Genomic DNA, 21,526 nt, shown 5'->3' on the forward strand with positions numbered 1-21,526 from the left:
AAAAAAAAAAAAAAAAGACAGAAAAAAATGAAGGAAAAGCTTGCTCATCAGTGTTTCAAATAAGATTATGATGAGATATTAACACTGACCCTTCTACCCTGATGGAAACAGTAAGGGGGTCCAGCCATTGCTCCTGCCTCTTTGGAATGTTAAGCTTGCTTGGGCCTCAGTTACCTATTATTTGTAGCCCAAAGTCCTGTGAGCTCCAGTAGCTGTAGAGGTCACTGTTGGCAACAGCAACTATGCCTGGACATACCTGGCCAGCTTTGATGTACCTACCCTCATTGCCATGTGGAAAGAATTGAATTCATTAGAAGTTATAAAATATTTATCTTGAGGGTTTAAAATATATAATTCTTCCTTTGGTTATAAAAGACTAAGTAGCCTAGAAAGGAGGCCCAGGTTGAAATTTAGGTGAACTGAAGTTTTGGGCAAGGCTGCTAGGTTTTCTGTGTTGTGAGGAAAGTGGTCAGGAAATTGAGGACTTTAGTGAAGGAAGAATACTGTTTTAGACAATAACAGCTGCTGGTATAAATAAAAACAGGTGATGGAACTCACTTCCTAGTCAGGAGCCCAGAGAAAGGAACCCACAATTGGATCCTATCTCAGTTTAAGATTGAAATTAGCAGAGAAGTATTGCTAATTGCCTTCAACAATTGGCTGGCTTGCTTTTCTTTCCTCACACAAATCTATATAAGGTTGTGGGCCTTGCTTTTCATAGTACAATAGATTAAAAATCTCATGTAAAGCCCATGTTATATAATCCCCTTACTTATAAAAGGTCAGCTTGTTACTACTAGAACTCCTGACCCAGAGCTTACTTCAAACTAAGTTCCTGTTTACACAGCAGTGACCAAACCCCTATTTGTCCCCTTTCCTTCTCCTTTCTATAATGAAATGAAAGGAGTTGGGGACTCGAAATTGTGCCAAGAATATGTAGCCCTAAGGATCCTGGGATAGCCCTGTCTTACACTATGTTGTGTTTATGATTCAGTTCAGCAAATATTTACTAAGTGATTACAAAGTCCAAGCCCTAGTGCTAGGTGTTACAATAGCGGATAAGAGCCTCACACATGGTTGCAGCTAGCATTCACTGTAAAAAGTGCTTTCATCTCCACCAGAACAAGACAGCCTGGGGAACTTGTACCAATACATATTTTTAATTCAGTGCAGTTAGCCCACATTTGCTCATCTTTTATTTTTTTCATAGCTGATTACAAGTTTCCTCTTATATCTTCCTAACATCCTTGCCTGTTGTCTCTGCTTAAAGTTGAGTATGAGATTTTGGGAAAGGAGTAAGAAAGCCTAGGGTGTGCCCCACAAGCAAATCTTGCACAGTTTCTGTATATGGGGATTAGGAGAAGAATGACTGATTCTTGACATTCTGGTCTGACTTTGGGCCTGGTTTGAGAGTGTGGGGAAAGAAGGAAAAGGGAGTATAACTTAAAACAATGCAGAGTTGTTTATATAAAATCTGGCCCCTGCTTATCGAGATTATCTGACCCCTCTCACTGCTGTGGAACACACACACGCACACATTAATATTGTCAAGCCACACTGTCTCTTCAGATCATGCCCTCCTCCCAACATTTCATTTGGATGCCCTTCACTGTCTCTATCCTAGTCTAAGTCAGCCTCATTTCTTTGCCTGGACTCTAGGCAAGCTTCAGTAGCCTGATGACTGGCCTTTCCACACCTATAGTTGGCTCACATTGATCCTTTCTCTATTCTGCACCGAGAATAACCTTTCAAAAATGTGTTGCTTCCTGGGTAATGACCCAAATCGTGAATGTGGCCTACAAGGCCATGCACAAAGAGGCTTTCTCCCACCTCCTTAGCCTTCTCACTCTTTCTGGGCCACCCACACTGGTGCAACCACCAGTCTTGTTTTTCCTGCCCTCAACCTAACCCTAGCCCCTACACCCCTGCTTTTCCTTCAGAGCTCAGCTCAAATGTCACTTCCTCAAGGACAACTTCCCTAATATGCCAGACTCAGTGAGGGTCCGCATCAGAAATTCCCCTGGCAACGTACACTTGTTCACATTGTGTAATATGGTTGTAATTATATAATTAGTTAAAGCCTATCTCCCTAGTTAGAATATAAACTTAGTGAAGTCAAAGACCATGACTATCTTGTTCACTGCTCTATCCCCAACACCTATCACAGTGCCCAGCACAAGGGGGAACTCATTAAATAGTCATTGAATGAATGGACACTCGTGTTCTAGAGATGCACACAACCCCTTCCCTGACATACTGGTTCTGGAGCAGAGAGAACCTGTCCTGTTATTATATCCCCTGTATTGTTATTCTTTTAACTTTGGCTTGGTTATTTTTATCCTCTGTACTTTTACCTTTTATTTACAAAAGACGAGGAAGAACTCTTAGGTGGAATCGTAGCTGGAGTGTTCTCAGAACATACCCTGTCCTTTCTCATTTCTTTTTTTATACAGAAACCACCAACTGTTTTGAGTAAAAAGTCTTGTATTCTGATTCTCAATCAGGTGAAGTACAATTAATTATACAATTTTCAGCTGTTTTGAATTAATTTCACTAAAATTCCTTAGGAAGTACTTTAATGGATGTCAGTGATACTGCCTTCCCTAAAGGCTCTTTCCTAAGAACTGGTATTCCCCTCCCCTGCTACCATCCACATGACTACAGGCAGAGCTTTTCTGTGCTTACATAATCCCCCTCCCCTAGTGATACTGGGTGGGTTCAGAGATAGACACCTGGCATAAGCCAGTACCATCAGAGGCTTTCTCTGGATTTTTAAACTGAAGTCAAGAAAGAGAGTCAGCCACGTAGTTGTTAAAGGACACTGCCCCCACATTCTGTTGGTGTCCGTGTTTCTACTTTGTAGGGAAATCCTGTCTGCAGTGAGAGCAGATAAAGCTGACAAGCGAAGAGGAGCCAAGAGGAATTTTGGCGGCAGTGGAGTTCCTGCAGCTGTTCTGAAGCCCCACTGCAGCCCTGCCCATCTCTTAATTTTTTTTAACTCTTCCTTGGAATCCATAAGCCAATAATTTCTAATTTTTGCCAGAGCTAATTCCCATTAGATTTCTGTCTCTTGCTATTAAAAGAATTTCCATATCATTGACAAAAGGAAATATATAGAATACATTTTCAAAAAGTAATAGATTTATATTTTAGTAACATCTATTTTATCATACCATACACAAATTCTCTCAGTTCCCCCACTGTTAGCAATTCAAAAAAATCAGAAAGTTACTGCATTTTTTATTATGTGATTTTTTTAAAAAAAACTTAGATTGCATAATTTAATATTGGTCGTGGGCGAGGCAAGACAAATCTGAAAAAGTAAATTGAGATTAGAACATATAGGGCCTTAAATATCATGTTAAGAAGTGTGAACGTTATTTTATAGGTAGAAGGGGTCAAATTGGAAAGTTTCAAGCAGAGAGGTGATATGTTTGGATCTTTAAAATATTTGAATAGATAGTTTTGATGGCAATGTGAAACTTAAATTAAAATGAAGAAAATTGCAAGCACTTTAATAGGTGCTCATTCTGGATACCCAATCACTTAAAGGTTAGTCCAGTTATCTGAGACTGAATTGATAAGGGACTCACCTAAGATAGCTAAGATTTGGAAACAGCCCATAAGCAGATGAGTGGATAAAAAAAAGCTGTGGTACATTTACACTATGGAATACTATGCAGCTGTAAAAAAAAAAAAAAAAAAAAAAAAAAAAAAAAAAAGAAGGAACTCAACCATTTTCAACAGCATGGATGGACCTGGAGAGTATTATGCTAAGCAAAATAAGCCAGTCAGAGAAAGATAAGTATCACATGATCTCACTAATATGTGGAATCTAATGAACAAAATAAACTGATGAACAAAATAGATCCAGAGACATAGAAGCATAGGACAGACTGATGAATTAGAGAGGGAAGGCAAGGAGGAGCGATATTAACTGTAGAACTTATATACTAGAGGTCCGATGCATGAAATTTGTGCATGGGTAGGGTCCCTAGGCCTGGCGTACGATCAGGACCAATTGTCAGGCCAACTAGCGGGGCAATCAAGGAGCCCCTGCTGGCACCCACCTTGGCTGGCTGTCCTCTTCCTTCTCCTCTCTTCCCTCCTCCTCTCCCCCCTTCTCTCTTCCCTTCTCTTCTCCCCCCTTCTCCTCTCTTCCCTTCTCCTCTTCCCCCTTCTCCTCTCCCCGCTTCTCCTCTCTCCATGCCCTTGACCAGAATTGAACCTGGGACCCTTCAGTCCTCAGGCCAACACTCTATCCACTAAGCCAAACCAGTCAGGGCTGTTTAGAGGGAAGATAAAACAACCTCAAAAAGAATTGTTTTTAATTTTCAATTGAGGGCTTATTTTAAAGCAAATAGGTGAACCTGGTGAAAGGGAGAAAGAGAGTGAGGAGGGAGTGTGGGAAAGAGAGGCTTTGTCATGGCTTCCATGTGAGGGCAGCCCGGGACCCCTTTCTCCAACCTCATCTCCTTCCATCCTTTCTTTCACTTTATGGTTGGAACACATCATAATTCCCCAACTTGTACCCTATTTCCAGCCTCTGGGGTCTTACGTGGACTGCTCTGTGTCCAAATAGAGTTCTTTTTCTCTCCTTTTGGTACGGATTCAAAACCCTCTGCCTTTCTCCTTTCCTTCTTGCAGCTGTTCTTATCCTGTGGGTCGCGACCCTTTCACAGGGGTTGCCTAAGACCACCGGAAAACATATATATAATTACATATTGTTTTTATGATTAATCACTATGCTTTAATTATGTTCAATTTGTAACAATGAAATTGGGGGTCACCACAACATGAGGAACTGTATTAAAGGGTCGCGGCATTAGGAAGGTTGAGAACCACTAGGGAAAAAGAAGAGAGGAGAAGAGCCCTGACTGGTTTGGCTCAGTGGATAGAATGTCGGCCTGTAGACTGAAGGGTCCCAGGCTCGATTCTGGTCAAGCGCATGTACTCTAGGAGAGCCTTTCTAATTACCTTTTCCTGTCTGTGTGAGGTACTCTCCCCTGGGGCCCAGTGCTATCCTGTGCTTATCTCTGTCATGGTTCTAGTCATATTGGATGGAAATAATCACCCTGATCCTCTTTTCTAATTAGATTGTGGACTCCTCAAGGACAGTAAGGTCTCTTACTCATTTTTTAAAATATATTTTTTATTGATTTCAGAGAGGAAGGGAGAGAGAGAGAGAGATAGAAACATCAGTGATGAGAATCATTGATTGACCGCCTCCTGCATGCCCTCTACTGGGGATCGAGCCTGCAACCCAGGCCTGTGCCCTTGACTGGAATTGAACCCAGGACCCTTTATTCTGCAAGACAATGCTCTATCCACTTAGCCAAACCATATAGGGGGATGACTCGGCACTACTAACATGTGGGGACAGATAAGATGTTGGGCTTGTCTTATTTCACTCCTTCTTCCATTCCCACGTGGAATCTTGGGTTGTCAGCCATGTCTCTTGCTTTCTTCTCTATTCATCGAACACCAGGTTCATCTATTTCAGTGGTTCTCAACCTTGGCTGCCTCCAGAATGAGGCCCAGAAATCAGGATTTTAAAAAGATTCCCAGGTGATTCTAATGTGCAGCCAAGGTTGAGAACCACTGTTGTAAATGATCCTTATTCATCACATATGCAACTTTGGTATCGATTGGTTTAGTACAATCACCCAGGAGGGAGGAGACAAGGGAGAGAATATAATAAATCTAACTTTGTTGAACTATTCATTGGTTTCTGGTGATTTTTTACTATTGGGTTTGATTTCAAGAAATAGTTCCTAAGGAAAAAAACATTGAGAATGGACTCCCTCCAAAAGAAAAAAGAAAACATACTCCCCAAATGGTGTAGAAAGAAGTATGTTCATGTTCTCCACAATGAGCTATAAAATCATTCTTCTCTGGTGAAAATCTTCATGGGCCTTAGTAGAAATCAGTGGACCAAAGTCACCCAAGGCCAGAGATGGTGGCTTTCAAGATGAACTCTGACCCGACGCTTCTTCCCGTTCTCTTTTGTGTTGGTTCTCTATGGTGTGGAAGAAACTTGGAAGGGAAGAGGGAATTCTCAGTGAGTGTAGAAAAGAATAGATTCAGACCACAGTGGTAATTTATTTTACTGTGTTCAGATTGCCCCTCCATCCTTTCTGTGTCACACTCCCTTCCAGGTTCCTGTATGCCCAGGTTTCCCTTCGATACTAATGAGAAGTGAGCTCCATCCTTAACCTTCTGGCTTCTTTACCCTCTTTCCCATAACCACCCGGGTCACATCAGTTCTTTCCCGCTATTCTGCTCAGCTTTCCCCATCCCAGTGGTCGGCAAACTCATTAGTCAACAGAACCAAATATCAACAGTACAACGATTGAAATTTCTTTTGAGAGCCAAATTTTTTAAACTTAAACTATATAGGTAGGTACATTGTTATTAACTTAATTAGGGTACTCCTAAGCTGGCCTTTGCTAAAAACATCCTCAATCTGATTGAGGTATGTTCACTGAGGTCGACCCCTGCCAACTCTCCCATCCACACTCGTCTTGTATACTTGTTTCGTCTATCTCCTTTCGTTCATCCTCTCTATATGTCCAAACCATCTCAACGTACCTTTCTCAATCCCGACACTACATCTTCTTTCACACCACAACATTCTCTAAAATTAACTTAACAAACTTTACTTAAAGTTTTAAGTCTTAGTTAAACTATAGGTACGTTGAATAAAACTTGATATCATACTTAATAACGATATTATTTATTGATAAAATTAAATTCCTTACAATTTACCTTACAATATCCATAAAATTAAATCATGACAATGACCGACAAACACTAATGTGAACAATGGCCTTGCATCTCCTTGGAAAGTTTGGGTAAGTCAGGTTTGTATGTTGTTGTTTTTAATTTTAGGCACGATTCCAGGTTCTCATCAATAAGACGACTTCTCAATTTACTCTTGATAAGGCTCATGCTTGAAAATGATTGTTCGCATAAATATGTAGACCCTAATAAGGAAAGAAAAGCTAACGCTAGTTTTTTCAGTTGATTATATGAGTCAAGAATACTATTCCAGGTGTTAAAAATCAACATATCTTCCTTCTCCAGGTCTTTCAAAGCAGATCACTTGTGCTGTGAACTAAGTTCACATTTGTTTTTCTCCACTATTTCTGTATCAGCACAAAGACGTTCAAATTTCGAGCTCTTAAATCCAGCAATTGCATTTCAAAGTTGCCAATGTCAATATTAAAGGAATATAATAAATCTAACTTTGTTGAACTATGCATTGGTTTCTGGTGATTTTTTACTATTTTTAAAGGGGAAAAAATTTAATCCTGTTACAGTAGCATTGAGAGGTTTTTTAACAAAGGCTAACATCGCTTTGCTGTTTCTGAATTCCTGAAACCTGTTGAGAAAAGCTCCACTCATATTTAAAAGTGCTGTTTTGAAATAGCAAATGTCAATATCAGAGTTATTTTCTTGGCGATGTTTCAGTAGGCTTGGAAAGTGAATCAAAGTTTCTCTTTCAAAATCTTGAGCAAAAAGAGATAATTTGTTTTCGAATGAAATAACTTCTTCTAACATCGAAAACACTGTGTTTCCTTTCCCCTGTAGTTTACAATTAAGCTGATTAGATGAGACGTCTACCATGAAATAAAATTTTTGGATCCACTGATCGTTCGTTAGTTCTGGATAGTGAACACCCTTCTCAAGGAGAAATGCTTTAATTTCTGTTAATAAGGAAGCGAAGCATTTCAAAACGTTTCCTCTTGATAACCAACGTACCTTGTTATGCAGCAGAAGATCTGCGTACTCACTCTCCATTTCACCTAAAAATTCTTTAAATTGGCAATGATTAAGAGCTTTAGCTATAATGGGATTGATAATCTTAATCACCAATTCCATAACTTTGCAAATTTCTTCTGGAAATGTCTGCGCACAAAGCGCTTCTTGATGAATGATGCAATGGGAAGTAAGTATCTTGTGATTAATTTTTTTCTTTCAAAATAGCAACAAACTAGTTTCTGATGCCGGTCATACTTTTCCACCCATCTGTTGAAATTGAGACAATTTTATCGAGTGGAATATGATGTTTTTCAGTGCACTCAATTACAGCATTTGCTATATCCTCTCCATGTGTTTGACCTTTGAGTGGCAATAATCCTAAAAGTTCTTCTTTAGGACCTGTAGATGACATAAATCGTACAAAAAGTGAAACTTGCGCTGTATCATTTATGCCACAAGACTCGTCAACTGCTATTGATAAAGCTGAAACCAATTTAAGATCTTCGATTTGCTGGTTGGTTATATTTGAAGACATTTTGACTGTTCTATCTTTCACTGTTTTAGCAGACAATGGTAACTCTTTAATTTTTTGTAGAATATCTGCTTTGTTCATAAAATCCCAAAATAGCTCTTTGGATGCATTTATAAAACAACTTTTTATGTATTTGCCGTCTGTATATGGTTTTCCTCTCTTAGCAATCTCTTGACTAACCACAAAACTTGCAATATTAACATTGTTGGAAGATTGTATCCAGTAATTAAATAGAGAACTTGATTTTTCTTGACTCTTCTGAAGTTCCTCAACTGCTTTCTTCTTTACATCACCGACAGGATATTTAGTACTAAATGACACGTGTTTAATTGTAAAGTGTCTCTCCAAATTTGATTTCTTGTTATGGGCCAATTTTTCTTGACAAATAAGACAGGTCAGAAGGCCATTTAAGTTTTGAATAAACGTGAAAATCTCGGTCCATCCAACTTTAAATTCACGGTTTTCGTCTTCCATTTTTCTTTGCTTCTTCTTTGTAGCCATGTCAAACAGGGCACCTAAAAAAATGTTTCATTTTATAATAATAAAGCCACCAACACAAAATAATTACAATTCTTAAATTGATGACAAAAATACCTGTAGGATTTGCAGCTGGTTGGAAAAATACAGGTAACTTTATGCTTCGAGTAGGTACTTTTGTCACCCGCGCGTGATTTGCAGGTGCAACCAGCACTAACCACTGCACATGAGACTGCTGGCTGACTGGCTCACTCAACTCGTGCATGAATCACGCGTGCCTCCCCTGCGCTGCGTATCCCGCGGCCCGCCTGCGCCACGTCTCCCATCGCCCGACCGACCGACACTCCCCACTTCTTCTAACGCCACCTCTTCAAAATAGACTCGTCCAGGCTGAAAACTGACTTCTGCGCATGGGCCACGAAGTTTCAATCGCACTGTACGTGCGTGCTCACACGTGGTATTTTGTGGAAGAGCCACACTCAAGGGGCCAAAGAGCCACATGTGGCTTGCAAGCCGCGGTTTGCTGACCACTGAACTAGGTGAACATCTCTGGCTTTCAGATAAGGAAACTGAGGAACAGAAAGGACAAATGATTGGCCCAAGTTCACAGCCAACCCAAGGCTAAAATTCAAGATTCCTCTCATTTTCATTCCCCCTCCTTCCTGTCTTTCCCCTTCCTTCCTTCCTTCCTTCCTTCCTTCCTTCCTTCCTTCCTTCCTTCCTCCCTTCCTTCCTTCCTTCCTTCTTTCCTTCCTTCCTCCCTTCCTCCCTTCCTTCCTTCTTCCCTTCCTTCCTCTCTTCCTCCCTCCCTCCCTCCCTCCCTCCCTCCCTCCCTCCCTCCCTCCCTCCCTTCCTTCCTTCCTTCCTTCCTTCCTTCCTTCCTTCCTTCCTTCATCTCTTCCTTTCTTTCTCCCTTCCTTCCCTCCATCTTGCCTTTCTTTCTTCAGTTTCCACATGTATTATGAATCTGTTATAAGCAGGGTGTTAAGAATATCCTATATAATAAAAGCATAGTGTCCAAACTGTCCCCTCAACCAGAGTTTTTCTGAGAGTTTCACCAGGGGGTGGGCTGGCACGGGGAAGGAAGGGAGGCCCTGGCCAGCAGTGGCAGCAGGCAACCGGGGGAAAGGAGGGAGGCCCTGTCCGGCAACTGGCAGCCAGCAGCTGCTAGGAACCCTACTAGTACACAGATTTCATACACTGGCCCTACTTCCTTTATCCATTTTCAGGGAATTAATTTGTTAGAGAATGACCAAACAACTATGTAGGGGAACGTTCTCAATCGTCCACAAATTGACTCCCAATGTCATTGATTAATTATTGAAATTTGACTGGAAAATACATTTGCAAATATGGAAACTTCCCATGACCAGGTTCAGATAATTTCATGAGAGAAAAGACCTTACAGATTCATAACTGTGAATTGTACTGCAAAAAACTTCAGTAGGATATTGAAGGTGTTAATGTGTGTCCACCCCTAGTCCAAAACATTATCTTTGTGTGCATGTCATTGCACAAATTTTTTTTAAAATTTTTTAAAAATATATTTTATTGATTTTTTACAGAGAGGAAGGGAGAGGGATAGAGAGTTAGAAACATCGATGAGAGAGAAGCATCGACCAGCTGCCTCCTGCACAGCCCCCACTGGGGATGTGCCCACAACCAAGGTACATACCCTTGACCACAATCGAACCCGGGACCCTCCAGTCCGCAGGCTGACACTCTGAGCCAAACCAGTCAGGGCTCATTGCACAAATTTTTATTGAGGACCAACTTGCCAGGGATGTACTAAGTACTGGGTTTAATGTGGTAAAGAGAACAAATATGGTCCAATGGTTTCTGCTCTCACAAAGCTTATAGTCTACTATCTATAGGAGACTAAATCCCAGGTAAACTATCCCATTTCACTTCAGCAAGTCATATTTTTAGGTTATGGAAATCAGGGAGTATACAAACATTTTCTAAAATTACTCTGCCCACCATAAGGGAAATAAATAATATGGACTTGGGTCTAGGTAGGAATGATATTAAATCCCAACTCTACCATTTACAACCTATTCACTTCCCTGAGCCCAATTGCTTCTATAAAATGAAAATAATATGTAGCCCTTTTGAAAGATGATGTTTTATCATTATCCTTATTAACACCTAAACAGAAACTTTATTTCTTGAGTCAAAAGTATGAATTATATTGTCCTTTTCCTAAAGTTTAGAAAAATTATTTTTAAAAAACATTAATATGTTCACTTAGTTTCACTAAGAATGTCATTTTCTAGAATTAATACAGAAAAATATTTATGGCCATTGACATTTTAATATTTCTTTAAATAAGGTGAAATTCTCTGACAATGGATACTACTTCAACAGGATAACTTTAAGGCTATTTTGTTCCATGAGTGAACATGGCCTTGTTCCACAGAAACAAAATTCTGTTATTTCACTTAAGATGAAAGAATCTGGTATGACCACTATTTATCTATATAAGGGATTGTTTAAACAAAGACAACAGACCCCAAATGGAGTCCCTTGTGCTAAGGTCAGTGAACTAAAACTTGATACCTAACTTCATTGCAATTTCAGCCTCTTCCAGGAATGTAATCTTAATTAATCAGTCTATAATTTTCTGGTCAGCACTAGTGAGATAATCCACCTGGTAAACCGCTTTCATTCCTTAAAGCAGTGGTTCTCAACCTTTTGGCCCTTTAAATACAGTTCCTCATGTTGTGACCCAACCATAAAATTATTTTCGTTGCTACTTCATAACTGTAATGTTGCTACTGTTATGAATCATAATGTAAATATTTGATATGCAGGATGGTCTTAGGCGACCCCTGTGAAAGGGTCGTTTGACTGCCAAAGGGGCCGCAACCCACAGGTTGAGAACCGCTGCCTTAAAGGAAGGTGATCCTGCCTGAAACAATTTGGTCTTTCCTTGTTCTTCCCATTTTTCTGCCTATAAAAGCCTTCTATTTATACAGCTCCTGGGAGCATCTTTCTGTTTTCTAGGTGGGATGCTGACCAATTCATGAATCATTCAATAAAGTCAATATGATATTTAAATTTATTCAGTTGAATTGTTTTTTAAAAGGATTTTATAGTAAACTAGAGGCCCGTTGCATGGATTCGTGCACTGGTGGGGTCCCTTGGTGTGGCCTGCAGGGATTGGGCTGAAACCAGCAGTCTAGCGCCACCTGCCACTCCTGCCTGCTGCTCTCGCTCATCCTGGCCCCACTGCTTGCCACAGGCTCGCACCCAGTCATTCCTAATCAGGAGAGGCTCACACCACCGCAGGAGTGCTCACCAGCTGTGAGCCCTGCATCTGGTGCCCGTTGGTCAGCTGAGTGGTGCTCCTGGTGTGGGAGTGCACTGACCACCAGGAGGCAGCTCCTGCATTGAGCATCTGCCCTCTGGTGGTCAGTGTGTGTCATAGCGACCAGTCAACTGGTCCTTCAGTCATTTGGTCACTTAGGCTTTTATATATATAGACTAGTAGCCCGGTGCACAAAAATTTGTGCACTCGGGGACGGGGAGGTATCCCTCAGTTATTAAACATTTATCGGCACAACACTGACCACATTGGTGGTGGTGGTGGTCTTGTCAGAATGTGTTATATTATGCAGATGAAAATCTATTTAAACAGATTTGATGTAGATATTTTCAAAGATGGAAGAATTGTCCCTGTTAACTATTTTAGTTGATTCATATCTTCATTAATTATCATCATTGCAAAGTTTTCAGTCCCCATATGGATTATTGGATATACTAGGTCATGCACTGTCCCTGTCCTTTGTAGCCTTTGTGACCTTAAGGAGGACTCTAGTTTTCCATTTATATGTTTAAGTACCAACCTTACCGGCTTAAAAATGTAAGCTTTTAACACTGCTCTCTCTGTTCCGTATCCTTCTGATGAAAAGTGGAGTTGGGTTGCAGCACAGGAGAGAAATTCAGAAGGGGAATATTGAAGTAATGACTGCAGTCGGAGAAGAGGGAACCTATTTCCCTGGCCACAGGTGCTGACACTCTGGACCACAGGGCTGGCAGCTTCTCCGGGTGGCTGCAGCCTGGGACCTCAGGCGGGTGGCTTGTCTGTCTCCTGGGCTGCAGCCAGCCGCAGGTGCTGGCGCCAGGACCAAAGGTGGGCGGCTTCTTCTTCTGGCAGCTTCTTCTTCTTCTGTGCTTCCAGGGAGGGCAGTCAGTTATGTGTATATGTGTGTGCATGCAAACACAGGTGTGTACACGTGTGTATGTGGAAATCTGCTGGGCAAGTCAAAACCATAGAAGAGTTGCCCCCTATCTCTTGAATCTTCCAGAGATATCCCCCACTTTTTTATTCTTTCACTATTGGAGACTCAGTATTTGCAGCCAGCAAGCCAGTAACTCTCTCAGTGTCTATTTCTGACTTCTTCTTTCCCTGTCTTCCAACCCCTAATCATATTTCCACCTGGATGCATCATTTTTACTCCCAATGTGCTGTATAGAGAAGGAGTCAGGATGCTGTCTTCCCATGAATAGTACTCAGTAACAAACCAATTGTATTTTAGTTGGGCAATGCCTCTACCTGCCCTTCAAATCCCTTCCACCATGCATTTCTGTTTCCCTTTTTGTTTGTTGGATTTTTCTGCTGCTCCTTCTCCTCACCCCACCACCCTTGGATCATAATGTAAAATTCTTTTACATTGTCAAGAAATTATTAAAAATACAGGTACTTTGAAAAAAAAAAAATACAGGTACTTCTCTGATCACCGGCGGGGGACAGGAGGGAGGAGGCAGGCAAGAGGCGGCTGCTGCCCCTCCAAGATTTATGTGGCAGCACACATAGATGCCAGGACCCAGTCTCATGGGTTTTACCCATGTAGTTTGAAAGGTGTTCGAGATCTACATGGCGGCCAGAACCCGATCTCATGGGGTTTGCAGTTTGAAAGGTGCTCACGATCTACGTAGTGGCTAGGACCCGGTCTCAGGGGGTTTGCAGTTCAATCTATGTGGGTGGTCAGGACTTGGTCTCATGGGGTTTTAGCCGCGCAGTATGCAAGGTGCTCGAGATCTACGTAGTGGCCAGGACCCGGTCTCATGGGGTTTGCATTTGAAAGGTGCTTGGGATCTACCTGGCAGTCAGGACCCATTCTCATGGGGTTTTACCTGTGCAGTTTGCAAGGTGCTTGCGATCTCCATGGTAGCCAGGACCCAGTCTCATGAGGTTTCCAGTTTGAAAGGTGCTCGTGATCTATGTGGCAGTCAGGACCCAGTCTCATGGGGTTTGCATTTGAAAGGTGATCGCGATCTACCTGGTGGTCAGGACCTGTTCTCATGGGGTTTGCAGTTTGAAAGGTGCTTGCGATCTACGTGGCGGCCAGGACCCGGTCTCATGGGCTTTACAGTTTGAAAGATGCTCGAGATCTACATGGCAGTCAGGACCCGGTCTCATGGGGTTTGCATTTGAAAGGTGCTCTCATCTACCTGTTGGTCAGGACCCATTCTCATGGGGTTTTACCCGTGCAGTTTGCAAGGTGCTCGCGATCTACGTGGCAGTCAGGACCCAGTCTCATGGGGTTTGCATTTGAAAGGTGCTCGCAATCTACCTGGCAGTCAGGACCTGTTCTCCTGGGGTTGCAGTTTGAAAGGTGCTTGCAATCTACGTGGCGGCCAGGACCCGGTCTCATGGGGTTTGCAGTTTGAAAGGTGCTGGCATTCTACATGGCAGCCAGGACCCGGTAACAGGGGGTTTGCACTTCAATCTACGTGGGCGGTCAGGACCTGGTCTCATGGGTTTTTACCCCCACAGTTTGAAAGGTGCTTGCGATCTACTTAGGTGTCAGTGCCGCCTCTTCCCTGCCCTGCCCGGCTTCTCTGATCACGGCTGGGGGGCCGGGCAAAGGCCCCCGCTTCTACGATCACTGGCTGGGGGGCCGGGCCAAGGCCCCAGCTTCTCCGATCACACCTGGGGGGCTGGGCAAATGCCCCACTTCTCCGATCATGCCTGGGGGGGCGGGCAAAGGCCCCTGCTTCTCCGATCACGCCTGCAGGGCTGGGCCAAGGCCCCCGCTTCTTTGATCACACCTGGAGGGCCAGGCAAAGGCCCCCGCTTCTCCAATCACTGGCTGGGGAGCCAGGCACAGGCCCCTGCTTCTCCGATCACTGGCTGGGGGGCCGGGCCAAGGCCCCCGCTTCTCCGATCATGCCTGAGGCGGGGCAAAGGCTCCCGCTTCTCTGATCATGCCTGGGGGGCCGGGCAAAGGCCCCCGCTTCTCCGTTCTTGCCTGCCACCTGGGTTTTCAATCACAGTCAGCAGCAGGCAACTTCTTCTGTCCTTCCCCGTTTGCCTCCCAGCATTGCGCCTATGTATGCAAATTAACCGCCATCTTTGGTGGCGGTTAACTGCCATCTTGGTTGGCAGTTAATTTGCATATCGCCCTGATTAGCCAATGGGAAGGGTAGCAGAGGTACGGCTAATTACCAGGTTTCTCTATTATTAGATAGGACTAGTAGCCTAGTGCACAAAAATTTGTGCACTCGGGGGTGGGGAGTTAGGGGTGGGGCCAGACCCCTCAGCCCGACCTGCACCCTCTGTCATGTTCCTGGACCCCAGCCACTCCTGGCCTAGGCACAGGCCTACAGGCTTGGGGCGGCTTGGCTCCCGAGGCCCCATTTTATCAAGAGAACAAAGTCAGCGTTACAGCCCTCACCGAACCCAGTACAGTGCATCTGTGCATACAACTGCCTCGTTCATGTGCCTGCTTCGCCTACTGAATTACTAACATCTTGAGGACATAGCTCTGTCTTATCCTGTTTCAACTTCAGTGCCTGGCCTGGTGCCAGGGACCTGAGAGGGTTTGCTGAGTGAGTGAGTGAATAATGAGTAAGTGAATGAGCAAGCAGCTATGGGGCGGAAGTTCTGGCCCCACTCCCAGCTGCCTGACACCCACCCCGGGAAGTTCCTGCCCTGTCCCCAGTGGCCAGGTGCCCCTCTCCTGGCTGCATAGTTTATGCCCCGCTCCCGGCTGCCTGATGCAAACCCGGGGAAGTTCCCGCCCAGCTCCCAGCAGCCCCACGCCCCTCTCCCAGCTGCATAGTTCCCGCAGGGCAAAGGTGGCCCGGGTTCTCCGCCTCTGCCCTGCCACCTGGCTCTTGCCTGCCACCTGGGTTTCCGATCACCATCAGCGGCAGGCGGCTTCCTCCGTCCTTCCCCTTTCGCCTCCTATCATTGTGCCTAAGTATGCAAATTAACCGCCATCATTGTTGGCGGTTAATTTGCATATAGCCCTGATTAGCCAATAGGAAGCGTAGCGGAGGTACAGTTAATTACCCTTTTTGTCTTTTATTAGATAGGATTGCATATAAACTTATCCCTCCACCTATTTAATGGTTTGACAAGAGTCACGTTTTACTCAGCTCTCCCTATCCTCCCATGCAGTGGTACCTTGTATAGAGTTAAAGCACACTAAATGTGTCAGTATAAAGACCATCTTATTGATATTTGACATGTAAGCTGAGGGAGAAAATCTACCCTAAATTATAGGTAAAATTATTTTGTTTTTCTTCAAGTAATACTTATCAAACAAATCCTATAACATTCTTGCTAGGGGAAAAAAAAGTGGTTAAATTGCCCAATCTTTACTCAAACCAAAGCAAAGCTTCAAAAATATTTAGACAGAGATGAGGAATAGGGCAGATGTGAGGGAGAACTGCTATGTTTGCACATGCTGTGCATGCAGCAGCCCAACTTCCTTTCCCTGTTGTACTATTTTTTTTTCAGTGTCTTTATTGATTTCAAAGAGAGGAAGGGAGAGGGAGAGAGAAGTATAAACATCAATGATGAGAGAAAATCATTGATCAGTTGCCTCCTGCATGCCCCCTACTGGGGATCAAGCCCAAAACCTGGGTATGCGCCTTGGACTGGTACAGAAACTGTGACCTCCTGGCTTATAGGTCGATGCTCAACCACTGAGCCACACCAACCAGGCTGTTGTACTGTTTTTTAAAGTCTGTTCCACAGAACATCAGTTCTAGGGTTTCAAGGTCAGGTTGAGGGAACTTTGCCTAGCATTTACCTTTCTTACAAGTTCACAGTGTACATTAGTAAATTAAAAGCTATTGAAAGTCTTGCCTATACTAAAGAAAACTGTTTAAAAAGGTTTTGCCTCACATTCCCCAAATTTATTTGACCAGTGTTTCACCTGTAAACATCCTGCAGAGCTAGTAGGTGCTGTGGAACACGCTGACTTCAGGAAACTGTCCCACTGTGTTCAAAGGACACCTTGTTAAATCACACACATACACATTCACATTCTCTCTCTCTGTCTCTTTCTCTTTCTCTCTCTCTCTCTCTCTCCCCCCACCCCTCTCGTTTTTCCCTGTTATTTTATCTCCAAATAATGAAAACCAGAATGTGAGCATTTACAGCAATTTTTAACTATGGAAAAATGACTCCACTTCGGAGGTCCCAGAATGTTAACACAATTGCATTTTACTTATGTAAGAAGAGGTCAATTTGAGTCCAGGAAATGGCTCCCCGGCAACGCCTGGAATGTTGGCATAAACACCGATAAACAGACATCCAAATTCTGTTTTGTGTCTGAGAGGGATAGAGAGGGGTTGGGGGACAAAACTATCACCATCAAATCTCTGATATTTCTTACAGTTTTCTACAAATCAATATGCAGTATCCATTTTCCTTCAAGTCCCATTTTGGGATTTTCAGGTTATTTTGTGTGTTTCTAATTCTTCTCTCTAGATGGCAGCACAGATGAAAAAATGCAAGAACACCTCAAAGCAGACTGGCTTCTACAGCAGCAAACACCTATCAACAGCCTGCCCCCAATTCACCCTTCCTTTTTGAAGAAATGAACAGAACCTAAGGTACGATGGTTGACAATTTTTTGAAATGGATTTAATCATTTATATGGAGATGGAAAGAATTAATGATAAGCTGATATCTTTGAATTAGGAAACTGACCACTCATGCTAGATGTGTTTTCTGAATCTTATAATGCAATCAATATTCCTATGTCATACAGAGTGCCAGATAATATGATTATTTGCATCATTATGCTGGGCATCTGATACAGCCAAACACCAAGCCACCTGGTTTTCTCTAAGTATTGGATTCATTTAAGATATATAATGATGCTATTTACTGACCATTTTGTCAACCAATGCTTTGAACCTGCTGTGAAGTCATCACCATGTCACCAGATGCTGTACTGAAGGTTAGGAAGTTAGCATGAAGGTAACACTTCATTAAAAGCATGTAACTTATGTCTGAGTTAATAATTCAAGAGAAAAGGAGTGGAACACACTCAGAAGATCTTTATCGTTTACAGCAAAGCCCCACTAAAGATTTTTTTTAAAACCTTTACTTTTTCTGGTATCATGAATCTCTTCATTAAACAATAAAATAGAGTCTTCCAGCAAGATGTTCACAACAAAATCCGCTGACAGAGAGAACATAGGAAGCTGGTGCCTTCCAACATATGGCATTTAAAGGGCTCTAGAGTGCTCCAAAGAACACTAAATTGTTCATGTGTAATGACCTGGACAGAAGCTAAAATGTGACCTTTGCCCTTTGAATAAACAAAAAGACTCACCGTGGGGAGTGAAAATAAATATAGCACATAAATAAACCAACCCAAGGCCAAGTGGATTGTGGTTCATATTTAAGAAAAGTTCAATTTGGTAATGTATCAAAGTCTTTTTAATTTTATTTATTTATTTTGCAATTACAGTTTACATTCAATATTATTTTGTATTAGTTTCATGTATGTAGCATAATGGTTAGGCAATCACTTTACAAAGTGGTCCCCCTAATATTTCAAGTACATAGTTATTACAGTATTATTGACTGTATTCCCTATGCTGTACTTCACATCCTGTGACTATTTTGGAATACCAATTTATATTTAATCCCTTTGAATTTTTCACCCAACCTCCTCTCTTCTGACAACCATAAGTCTGATTTCTATCAGAGTCCTTTTTAAATTCTCTCTCCTTTTTTTTCTTTAAGTAAAGTAAACATTCCAGGAAATTACTCTAAACACCACATCTTCCTTGAAGAAGTACCGTGTTATATTCCTTGTATTGAAATTGGTTAATGCTGTGATGACTTGCTATCTGCCTTTCCCAGAACAACTCCCGGTGCTCGAAGGTTACTTACTGGCTGCTTTTCCCTGGGCTTTAAGTTTTGAGACAAAACCAAAACCAAACCCTAAAAAGAACAGGCAGAGAGGCACTGAGACAGTGCAGAATGTGAGCAGTGAAGGAAGCTGGAATGTTGCGTCTGTGTTTCTCTCAGAGGCCATCCTATCCCACACCATCCAGAGCTACAGGCCAGGAGCCACCCCTTAGCTTTGAGCCTTTCCCTGGAATCAAGACCCAGCTCATTCCTTCCTGGGACCCAGGAGTCTTGGAGGTGTGACATACCAGGACAATGCTGAATCTTAAGAAGCCTGACCCATCAATTCTCCTGCATCTTTGCAGCTGTCAAACCCACCACCCCTCAGGCCTTTGATGTCCTTGATGTGCCCAAAAGGGAAGCCCTTTCAATGAGTTATCCTGTTATGACCTCTATCCTCATACTTGACTCAGCCTCCCACTCCATGCTGTGCTAAACTTTTCCTCTGTGATCTCAAGAATCCCATTCCATCATCAACAAAGTCCGGGTTAACCCTAGCCTTTTCACTGAACATTCTTTAGCTGTCTAGCCCTAAGAAACCTGGCTTTCCCCCACAAATACACTGCTTCCTCAGCAGGCCTCCCAAGTGGAGGCTACTAGGTCAGATTCTGTCACACGCTGCCACATCCATAGATCTTAGTTCTGCCCTCTGATACCCAGGCTATGAACCATTATGTCATACCCTTGAACCCAGCTGTCTTCTACGAACTGCCTGGCCATACCCATTATTTATTGAAGATATTGGCAAAGGACCCATAATATTCTTTTTCATGCCAAATTCTGCCAACAACCTGCCACATTTGGTATATCTATGAGGCATGCTTGACCTCTCAGTTTCTTGATTCCATTTTTAATTACCTCCTCCATTCTGTTTCAATCACCCAACCCCATGGCCACCCCCAGGCTTTGTCATCAAGAAACCACAGCACTTCTCAACCCATGACTTTCTGTTCCTCTAGTACAGCAGTTCTCAACCTGTGGGTTGCGATCTCTCTGGCAGTCAAACGACCCTTTCACAGGGGTCGCTTAAGACCATCCTGCATATCAGATATTTACATTACGATTCATAACAGTAGCAACATTACAGTTATGAAGTAGCAACGAAAATAATTTTATGGTTGGGTCACAACATGAGGAACTGTATTTAAAGGGCCAGAAGGTTGGGAACCACTGCTCTAGTACCTCTCATTTGGTTATTTCTTACTTTGTTGACTTTCCAAATCTATTAAAACTTCTACTCTTTTTTCTTTCTCCTTACCTATTATCCATTTGCTGTCTCCTTTTTGTTCTCTACTCAGGAAGGATTTCATGCTTCATGACATTTACCTCTGACCTGTGTCCTCAACTCAATTTATTTTTAAGTCTTATTTGTTGATTTTAGAGAGGAAGGGAGGGAGAAAGAGAGAATTTATTATTCCACTTATATATGCTTCATTGGTTGCTTCTTGTATGTGCCCTAAGGGGAGGTTGAACCCGCAATCTTGGCATATTGGGGCAGTGCTCTAACCAACTAAGCTACTTGGCCAGGGCCTCAACTCCATTGCTCCCTCATTCTTCTGTTTCATCTACCTGACAAACTTTGAACATGTACCTTGAAATCAGTTGTCTGCCTTGGCCATTTATTTACCTGGACTACTGGACTCTGCTGAAAAAAACACACACAACCACACAGATCGAGCTACCCTAAAGTCATGCTCAGCAACCTCAAGTACGAGTTCCATGCTGTCTGCAGCCTTACCACATTGCCCTGGCATACTTGCTCTTTCTTTCAAATCCCCAGTGGCTATTTCAAGAATTCTTCTCTTTTTCCAAACCTCCATGCTTGCTCTTTCTATCGTTCTCTGTAGGTGGTTTTATTTGCCACTCATTAAGGGGAGAAATAGAAGTTATGGGACATGAGCAGTCTCAGTTTTCCATGTCAACCTATAAATTTGCATCTTTACCCACCTTGCCTCTTATTATAAAAGATGTTCTCCTCCCCCATCTAAGGCAGATCTCTTGGCCTGTGCTCTGAATCCCATCTCCTCCTGACTTGTCAATGACCTCACTCTCAGTAACTCTTTCTCACTCTTAGCTATGTATTCATCCTCTTCCTCTCAACTGGCTCCTTCCTTCTCAGGTTAAAAAAGCCACATTCCCCTCCATCTACAACCCTTTCATCCCTGGCCAGCTAAACTCCTTGGAAAAGTTATCTCCATTTACTGTTCCCACTCCCCATTCACTCTCCCAGATTTCTTTCTCCAAGCTAACCAGTGATCAATGTGGAGCTAAATTCAAGAGACTCTTTTCAGTTCTCTTTATTTGACCTTATGCAGCATTTGACATGTCCTTCATATCCAGGTAGCTATATTTTAATCAGTTCTGCCTATATGTTCCATTGCCACCTTAAACTAAAACTGAACTCACTCTCTTTAAACCTGTACCTCTTCCTGAATTCCCCCTAATCTGTGGCAGGCACTACCATGGATTCATTGAGGCAGCCAGAAATGTGTATGCTGTCCCTGACTGATTTCTTTTCACTATCTCTCACATCCAATTGCACCCCATGAACTCTTGATTTTGTTTCTCATATCCTGTAACTTGTA

At 42.7% G+C, this 21,526-nt stretch overlaps 1 long non-coding RNA gene across 1 annotated transcript in view; it reads left to right on the forward strand.

The window, feature by feature from the left end:
- LOC118662148 overlaps positions 1-21,526 on the forward strand; it is a 75,008-nt gene that overhangs the window by 523 nt on the left and 52,959 nt on the right. Inside the window, exon 2 of the long non-coding RNA XR_004969602.1 lies at positions 17,505-17,629. This is a non-coding gene — a long non-coding RNA (uncharacterized LOC118662148). The remainder of the gene's footprint in view (positions 1-17,504; positions 17,630-21,526) is intronic.

Source organism: Myotis myotis, unplaced genomic scaffold, assembly GCF_014108235.1.
Source record: "Myotis myotis isolate mMyoMyo1 unplaced genomic scaffold, mMyoMyo1.p scaffold_m19_p_8, whole genome shotgun sequence".
Taxonomy (NCBI): domain Eukaryota; kingdom Metazoa; phylum Chordata; class Mammalia; order Chiroptera; family Vespertilionidae; genus Myotis; species Myotis myotis.